Below are 10,564 nucleotides of genomic sequence, written 5' to 3' on the forward strand. Positions count from 1 at the left end.
CTTGACTTAAACATTTAATATTTTGCCGCCAATCATTTAAAATGCACCAATAAACCATTTTATACCTAAAAAAATAAAAATAAAATTTTTGATCTCAAATCGTGTCCAAGTCCCTTTAAAAGAAAATGTTAACTTAATTTTTTTTTTCTGGAAGTAAAATACAGCCATTCATAACCATGATAACTGTATAGATGATAAACATCGCAAATTCCATAATAGTTACTATACAATGATCATGATATGTATCGAAAATTGTCATTTGTTGAAATTTGTGCATTTTCAAGGTACATATCAAACTGAAACAACCCACACAGTAATAATGAGTTATTGCGTTAACTTATCATGGTGTGATTTTTACCAAAGAATAAACAAACTATTAAAACCAATTTTAAAATCGGTATATATTGCAGTATATAAACCAAAAAGATGTCTGCATGTATATTTGTTATTCAGAAAAATCTAAATTATATGATTTTTTTGGTTATACATTCTTTATCACTTCGTAATACCGATTACAAAAAAAATAATTACTATATAAATGAATAAACAGATACTATAGTCTGTCCCAAGTTATTGCTTCCATCGCTTTTTGATGATTTTTAATAAAATTACACATACCTGTAAAAGGGAATAAATCCAAGATATCTTCATTGAACAGTTATCCCTTTTCACTCATAAAATTTAACAGGAACGAAAGCAATTTTCTTACGGAGATTTATAATGGGAAATGTTTACATCTTTTCTCCATTCGGAATACACTCGGAATACATCGCGCAATTTTTTAACGTTATCATCCGGGCTTATTAATGGCTGTTGCAATGTAAAATCTCCGTAGACTTTCAATTTCGGGATGTGTATTGAAACCTGAAGCGGTAGAGGGGGCGTTTCAAAACAGATAATCTGGACATTTTTTATATTAGTGGATGAACATAGTTTAAGCACAAAAGTAATTTACTATTATTGAAATATCAAGCAAAAAGTGGTGGAAGCAAAAACTCGGGACAGAGTATAGATACATGTATAAACATATCATAAAATATCTGTACAGCCCCTACAACCCCTTTTATCTATACATTTTCATTGAATTTTCAGCCAAATTCAGTGTGATAGTGTGTACGTATTTTTATTTTCATGATTATTATTTATTATTATTATCATCATTTTGTATTGTTTGTAGAATTTTACCCATTCTCTATTCGGGTCCATACTATATGATTCCCATTTTCGACCTCTATTTGAGTCCATATTTTTCTATTTGGATTCCAATACGGTAATTTGGGTAAATTAACAAACCCTCTAAATTGCGGTAAAGCTATCTAGAGAAAAAATAACAGTGTGACAAAGGACAAACAAACGATATATATTGTCATGTTTTCATCCAATTAGCAGATTGTGAATAAATGTATTTTGATAATTGATACAGTACGTAACGTACATTATGCTGCAGCAGGCCTATAATAATCTTACACAACTAGTTTTGCAAATCATGTCAAAAGAGAAAAATGTGCAGCAATGAGGCCAATGTTTGTGATATCCTAGATAAAAAAATATTTATGATTAATGTTTTAATAAGTTGATTGTTTGTTGAAACTCCAGGCGAGCATAGTAGCCAATAGACCGATTAACAAATATGGAACTCCTCTCAACAAATGTGGTTCCGTCTCAGTATCTGTGATTGGACAAATTGTCCATTGATCGACCAATCGCTTGCATTGTGTTACACCGTTCCAATGTTTTCTAACTAGAAACATGGCTGGAAATCAAGAAGAAGAACAAAGTTTGAGGGAATGTGAAAATTATGTACAAAAGCACAATATACAGCAATTGTTAAAAGACTGCATAGTTCAGCTATGCATGAGTCGACCTGACAACCCGCTGACATTTCTACGCGAACATTTTGAAAGATTGGAAAAGGTAAGAGTTGATGTTTTTGACACAAGTGACCACTCGGCATTGATATGGGGGACAGTGTATCAGCATCGCTAAATGTTTATAATAAATTAAAGGAATTGTCACAAATACAACTTAAGATGGATTCCTGTGGCATTTAAAAGGAGTCTTATTATTTTGACCTTGAAATTATCACCTGTTAATATGTTATCTGTTAATCTTTTAATTTGTAGAAGTTATATGAAACTTAAGAATTGAAATTAAAAAAAAATGTAATAAGATGGGAGAAATAATGACGGACCAGGCTAGGACTCGAACTCGAGCCACCTGAAAGGTGCTCAACCAACTAAGCTATCTGTATTTGAACCGATCTGACTGTAACATTTTTCCCACCTTAAATGATCTTTGCCCTCGAAGATCACCCGGCCCAGGCTATTTCCCCTGACAGGAGTTAACTTATCAGTTCCAGGACGTGGCATGGTACCAAATGTAATGAGATGGGTAAAATAGTGATGGACCAGACAGGGATTTGACCCCGGGTCCCTGAATCTCCAGTAAGGTGCTCTACCAACTGAGTTATCTAGCATTTAAATTGGTCTGACCATCACAGTATTTTTTGTTGGAAATGCATACTGGCAGGGTTCCAACACAAAATATCCCTATGTCACCTTGGCCTCTGTCAGCCTGTACCTACCTAATATCAACTCTCCCACCAGAATAAGATATAGTGGGGTCAACTCATCCCAATTACTAACGCCAACTCGATCACCCCTAATACAGAAAACAATGAAATGATGGAACAAAAAGTGAGAATTGTTTTTACTTTTTTTCATGTTCGATGTTTAAGGAAAGACGAGACGTTCCTCAATTTTATATAATTTTCCTTGATATTTTTTTCCTTATTTATTAACATTTAAACCTGTAAATTCCCAAAAATTCAGGGTACATTACTAGACTCGTTTCGGAGCTAGAATATTTCGAATTTTCCTTAAAATAGCATGCAAAATGCATTTGAATGCTTGTAAGTAAAGTCATACTTTACATTTTCAATTGAAATCTTTATATCTAAATAAAAAAGAATCATTTTACATAAAAATATAATCATGAAATTACAAAGTGGAAATCTTTACATTTATATGGAGAAAGGAAAAAATAGAAAAAATGAAAGATAGGTCGCGTCTGACCTTAAAAATCTTATAAACACAACAATTATATTTACATATTACATGATATATATAACAACATAAACACAGCATGTGTACTGAAGTGTTACAGACCAATATTTTGTTAAGTTGTTGCTCTGTTACTTTATTTAAACCATTCTCTCTCAACATGTTCAAAGGTAAAACATTTGTGATTTTTGCCAAGGAATATCAGTAAGAACAGTAAATGTTATCTGGTAATTACTTGAAATTGCTTGTTTACAGAATTTCTCAGGAAGCCTAAGGGTTTATATCAAAACAGGGTTGGGCAAAGTACATGTACCTGTAATTCCTGAAATCCCCTTTTGAATTAAGGGCAGTTTCAGTCTATAGAGGGACTGAAAAACAACATGCTAGATGTATGATTTGCCCCACTTTTGTAAATAAACAAGGCAATTTGAATTTCCGTATTTTTCGGGTCATATGTCGATGTGGGGCATAGGCCGAATTGCTAATTTTTAGACAAAATTCAAGAAAATCCTTAAACTAGCCGAACTGGGGGATAAGCCGATTTTCAATCAATGATTACTTTAGTGAAAGTATGACCGCTGATTAAGGAAGTCATCGTATTAAGTATATACTTTCAGAATATCGATGTAGAAAGTCAAAAGAGTAATTAAAGTTATTAAATTTGCTTAACATATATATTTTAAGCAATTTTTAAAAATTAATCTGTGTGTTGTGGCTGTTTGGTCTCTTCCGTATTCGTCTGTGTATCGTTATGTATCGTAATTTTACATAGTGTAAATTTAATTGCAACACCAACCTCCGTGGTTCTGTCTGGTAGAACTAAGTATAATATTTTACCAAACCTTTTATAATTTATTAATACCTTATTGCTAAATCTCATTTAATCAAGTTATACTTTGAAAGCTACTTGTAAATACGGGGTATGGCGTCCATTAGCTCAACACGTGGTTTCATATTCAAATAGAGTTATCCCCTGTAATCGCTATGAATGAGAAAATGAAATCCCAAACATAAAATATTTAATTTGTGTTCTTTCCATTAATTAATTAAATAGTGACTTGCCGTTATGCAGAGAAGTTGTAATGTTAAAATCACAGTTAATGCAATGAAGTGTAAAGGTGTACACTAGGCTACGTGCCCCAGGCTGTGTTTTGGTCACAGGATTCACACCTTTGTATATACACACGACACCAGAATACCGTTATTTCATCCAACAGAAAATTAATTGTAAAAACACAAAGCATTTGATTTATTTTACACCCAAGACCAGTGATTCCCACGAACGCAGACATGAAGAATTCACAAAAATTCCGTCATATTACATTCTACCCGGTTTCGTTTTCTTTTTTACTACGCAATAATAGTTTCCAGGGTTTATACACAAACGAGGGAAAAAATTCTTTTGATTGGGATTGTAAAGAAATACCTCGTACAGTACTGTACATTTTATTACTCACGATGTCATCACAAAAATTATCAACGGGACAATTACCGAACAATAGTTCAAACGGATGAAAAAAACCCAACCCTCATAATAAACTGCTACAACAGTACAACGGATAAAAACAGTGGATTTTATATTTTACTGTTAAATTTTTTCAACTTTGAGTCTAATATTAGCCGTTCCCGGGGAATAGGCCGGGGCTCGCTCAACGGAGAAAAAAAATGCCGGCCTATGCCCCGAAAAATACGGTTTTTGTCCTGGAAGAGATCATCGAATCAAAAAGGCCTTGTACATCTTAATATTATAATTGATTTTAAGCTGATGTGCAACTTCAGTGTAAAGGAACTTTTTTACCTTCCCAGACAGCTATCCATTATTTTGCTTATTGATTATCAAGATTGTTTTGATTCAAAAGATGTTAATAAGAGGCATATCCCCAGTAGTGTGTTTTAAATTTACAAACATGCAACTAAAGTTGCACAATTTTGATTGAAAAAATATAGTATTGTGCAGTTAAATTTTGTATTGCAAACTAAGAGTCTGTCACAGTAATTCAGATAAGAAAATATACTATTGTGCAGTTTAATTTTGTAGTGCAAACTAATTAAGAGTCCTTCTTAGAATTTATTTCTTATAAATTGCTAATTTGTCTACAGGTATGGTTAAAATAAAAGAATTACCAACTGAATTCAAGTCAGCAATTAGTATACCACAAATGTATGCCATAAATTCAAATACTGCTTCATGAAACAGAAGTTTTTACATAGGTAGTTTGTATCAAAATGTTATTTTTTTAATCAACCGTGTCTCAAAAATTTGAAATAATGGCAAGTTAGTGGGGGGGGGGGGGGGTATTTGGGTGATGGAGAGTTGGAATTGGATCATGGGGGAATTTGTATTGAAAATTGGGGGAATTTGTATTGAAAATTGGGGAAAGTAGGATGAGGATGAATTTACAAGGTGACTAGTCGTCTGTAATTCACTGGCAGTTCCTGTTATTCAGAGAAGCCTGGGTGCATTGAGATAAATGTTGCATCAGCTATACTTTGGACACCTTACCCAAACTGGATATTAATATTGTGTAAATGCAAAGGCTGCTCTATCAGGCAAAACTCGGAAAGCAATCCATCATGCCCTAATACGTTGCACTTTTACATGTGTATATAGGTAACATGAAAATGTACTGACATTGGATGAATGAGATTGACAGTAATACACTCTTACTAAAACCTCTATGTACCGGTAAGGTAATAAGGTAATGAAAATATCATGACGTAAAATTAAGGATTAAATTGAAGTGATGATTAGCGCCTACTTTTTTGTTGTGAATTTAACATGTTTCATCCAAGAAAAATAGACAGTCGATCATTACAGAACATTTGATTGCATGTGTAATGCTCTTAATAATGGTGCAGTGCATCAGCATGTTTATAAAAACCAGATTCTCAGATTTTTTCAATTCTGAATCTCATAGATATATTTCTTCTGTTCATAGTCAGTGTTGTTATCAATGTCTTTAACTTTCTTAATGAAGCATACCTCTTTTATCATAAACCTCTATCTTCAATTTAAATTCAAAGGTTTCCGTAAAATCTTACTTTTTTATGATATATTTAACACGTTTTAGTAATTATAATCTGCAAAACGTGTTTTGGAAGATGTACAAATCGGTTCAGGGGAGTAAAAGAAGAAAATATCTTAATTAATACCTATCAAAGAGAAATAAATTTGACAAAACACACTTGAAAAATATCAGTATGTGAACATATTGATAATGCTTTTGTTTCAGTATTGAATTTTTACATATTTTATAGAGGTCTATGCATGATACTGTTCAATTTTGCCTCCCATAAGTCAATATTGTTAATCAAATATGTTTCAGCTATGTTAGATTGATTATTTTGTGGAAGAGGTGACTTTTGTCCATGTAGAGTGCAGCTTTGAACAAGCAAAAAAAAATATGTCAGTATAAATGAGTTTTGGATACTGATAACTGATAGATAAATCTCTGATGAAAAAATTATGTTTGCTCTAGTCTGCACATTGTTATTTTTCGTGGAAGAAAACCTTGAAAATAAGGGATCTGTGTAAATTTTGCAAAAATCGTAACATGTTTAATGCATGCACAGAGTAAACTCAAAGTGGAATTAAGGATATTTGGGGAAGGAAAGGGGGGGGGGGGGGGGCAATTTTAGAATTTAATCAAATATAGTTCTTTGTCTAAACTTTTAAAAGAAGAAAATTACAGAGACCTGGCTTTGCTTGAACAATAATTACTTCCAACAGAAATAATGAAATTTCACATTTAAAGAGAAAAATATTCTTCTTTTCACTTCTTTCCTTCTGTTTTAATTTTAACCACATGTTCTCAGCTGATCTTAGCTGCTGAATGTTATCCATCAAAGAGGTTGTTGTCTGTGAGAGAAATAAGACTATCAGCTTAACCTCTGCCAATATTCCTATGGAAATTTCATATTTATAATGGAGTTGTAATGAGACGGTGGTAGTATCCACTCAGCAGATGTTAATCACTATGTGTTAACTTGGAGAATTTTCCTGGCATGTTTTAGGAGAGCTCTCTCTCGGAAGATCTCCGCACGATGATGGTGGCCGATGTAAGTAGTGTGTTATAACCTGTCAACTTTGTACTCTTTGTGGAGTAAATTCTGGTTTCTAAAAGTTTAACTTTATTTATTGCTGAATGCTTCTGAGACTTAGATATTAATTTATTAACATGAGTGTAAGTAAATGACAGTAGGCGGCAGCTGATAATTAAAGTTTTTCATAATATCATGCTTGAATTGATTTTTAATATTCATGTATATGCAAACTAATATAAGATTTAGCTGCTAATTGAGGTAATTATTGTGAGTGAGTGGGAAAAATATTAACATAGAGCTCCATCTTTTATCTGTTGATTATTGCTATCATACAGGTATGAATCATCTTGAAGAAAAGTTCCTTCTGCTTTAGTCCCGAAACTAATCAACCTTAACCTATTATTATTTTTTTTATTTTATTTGTATATGAAATTATAAGTTTTATTGTGGTGAAGAAAGTAGTGTGAAGAAATGTTTGTCCATTATTAAGATCAATCATTTGCGCTATAGCTGATTTCTAAATGTGTATAGATAATTTTAAAGAATTATTATAATGTATTGGTAAGCAACACCCCCCCTTCCATATTTGTTTATGTTAATACACCCATCATGAATTATTTTCTACACACCAGAGATGCAAAAGTATTTAATGAATGAGTTTTTGTAGTTGGTATAATTATCACCTAATTATCACATAATAATGACAGCTATGCTGCTGCAATGGTATCTATCTGTAACACATAATGGACACATCTAAAAGGACTAAGTTGTGCCAAGAAATTAGCCGTATCATTAGCTGAATACTACCAATAGGTCTTCAAGCAGAATGATCGTTCAGTTGTACTTATAACAGGAAATAATGAAGTGGAAAATTACAGAACTCATGAATGCAGGACTTTTAACATACAAAGAATATACATCTAATTATAATTAGACAGTGGTATTTAGAATCAGTTATACAAAATAAAGCCTTTAATTCCTATTAAACTACTTCAGTTAGCAGCCTCAGGCAAAAGAAGTACTGTAGTTGAAAGGTTTAAGTTTCTATAATCTGCCATGTTCAACACAAAAAAAAAATGCTGAATCCTCTTATTGTGCAACAACTGATTAAAAAGTAGGTTTAGACTGAAAATAGGTCAGAATCTCAGCCCATGGCATGGAGCTGAGTCAGGGGTTCCAGGGTGATTTAATTCTGTGAAAATGGTTTTGGTAGGTCTTTATTCTGTATTTGCTATCAGCTGAAAGGAGCAAAAAAGAAACATGCTGTACATGCTCTCGCTTGCTCATTATCCAAACACATCTTCAATACGTTCATATATGTCATTTTTTTCCCTTTTCCATATTTTATGCTGTAAATGTAAAGCCTTCCATGAGAAAGTTATTAGAGTTCTGACAGCAAAGTAGTAATTACTGTGCTTGACAGTTGTAATGTCAATACTCTGTCTACACTAAATGTATATATACATGTGGCTGGCTGATGCCAGAAAGGAAGCAAATGGATTACATCCAGTTGTCTGTCTGTCCAACCATTCCAGAATTTTTGTTCCACGGACAATTTTCTAGTGATTCAAGGGCTTGGATTTTCCCAAGTTATATGTTATGTGATGATGGTAAACATATTGGAGACTTTGCATTTGTGTGTATTTTAGTGAGATTGTTTGAACATGTAATGCAAATTTGAATTTTTTTGACTAGAATTTCTCTTTGTTTAGTTGTCTGGAAATAGTGGTTTTCAATAATGTGAAGTTTAAATTTGCTTCATGAAGGTTTAGTTTTAATTGCATGAATTGAAAGAGGAATAAATTTGTTTCGGTATTTTTGATATACGGGTTGATACACTGTTCCATATGTAGCTGTAACAATGAAGAAGGTAAATATTAAAGGTCACGCATTGGTCAAATGATGGATATTTCTCTTTGACCCAATACAAGAATAAGTCTTCATGGACTTCGTAACCGGTTCCTTTTGTCAAATGCTACAAAAATTGAAAAGAACTATATATGATAAGAGTTAAATTTGGCGCCCATAATTCGCCATTTTTAAGTGTTTCGGGTACAATAAAATGTTAATTAATTTTTTAGAAGAGTTGATATAAAATTTATTTTTCATCTATTTATTTGATTTATTTGCACTCACTGGCAGTATATGACGTCAGAAGTGACGCCATTTCTATAATTCAATCAAAATCGGCCAAAAATTGACATTTTTCTTATCTATTTACGAATGGGAAATATAGAGCGCATGCTTGAACAAGGAAAATTTTTTGTCACTTATTAGTCTTGGCTAGATACATCTCTGATTAAAATATTTTATTTGTTTAAGAATGCACTCTATGTTTTCGGAAGGAAAAACTGCTTGAAAACAAGCTGTTTTACGCTAAAAATGCAAAAAAATGGCGGGAAAAGGTTGTCTTTACAATGTCATATTTCTAAATTGTTGGCACTTGAACCAAAATGAATATTATGTAAACACATCACATACATATCTGTACTAAGAAAACAAAGAATGATAGTAAAATGATGATGTTTATTTTAGGAGGCCATTTTAGGCCCTTATCATATATATAGTTCTTTCTATTTATAAATGAATTTTGGATTTCTTGGACAGGCCATGTTTGATGCATGCTTGGGTCTGATGTAGATTGAGAAACTGTGCTCCTTCAAGTACCAGCCTCAGTTAACACCCATAAACTCCTTATATGTGGTAATGGTACCTATAAGCTTTAAGTATCTCAATGTGAACTTTTATCATACTGAATTTGTCGACCAAGCTACGCTATATGGCTGGTTCCAGGTAAGCTAAATACACAATATACATTGACTTACCTCCCTTATATGTCAATATGTGGAAGAGCTATTGGCATACTACAGCAGTTTGACTTATTATACCACTCCAGAGTGACATTAATGAGGGACAAATAATAAGGAAAATGTCAAATACACTATAGGATTCTGATATTGAAACTTTAATTATAAGCTCTGTAGTTCAGAAACTGATTGATTTCTTTCAATAATTTAAAGAAATGTACCTTGAAACTAGATTTTTTAACAAAATCAGCTGCTGATGGTTTGGTGGTAATTTAATGTGGGATACTATTTACTTGCATCATGTGAAAGTGAATTAAGTTGTTCACTTCAAGAAATAGTGCCTTACTATGCTAAGAGACCATGACTTGATTTAATAAATGTGATGCAAGATGTTCCAAATATCCAAAGGTTATCAAATTGAGATTTTAAGTAAGCTCTAGGAAAGATTTTATTAACAAACAATTTATTCATTAGAAGTAACACGTACTTTATAGTGTTAGTTTTATAAGACCTGTTTTTAGATTTCAATTTAAAAAACCATGCATAAAAACCTAGTATTTCTTGATAGCGAGATAAGCATTTAATATTTTTATTTCAAAAAAATTAACCCATCTTATCAGTGCATGAAAAAAAAATGGTGATGGTTTTCAG

This window comes from Crassostrea angulata, chromosome 10 (genome assembly GCF_025612915.1).
Source record: "Crassostrea angulata isolate pt1a10 chromosome 10, ASM2561291v2, whole genome shotgun sequence".
Lineage (NCBI taxonomy): Eukaryota > Metazoa > Mollusca > Bivalvia > Ostreida > Ostreidae > Magallana > Magallana angulata.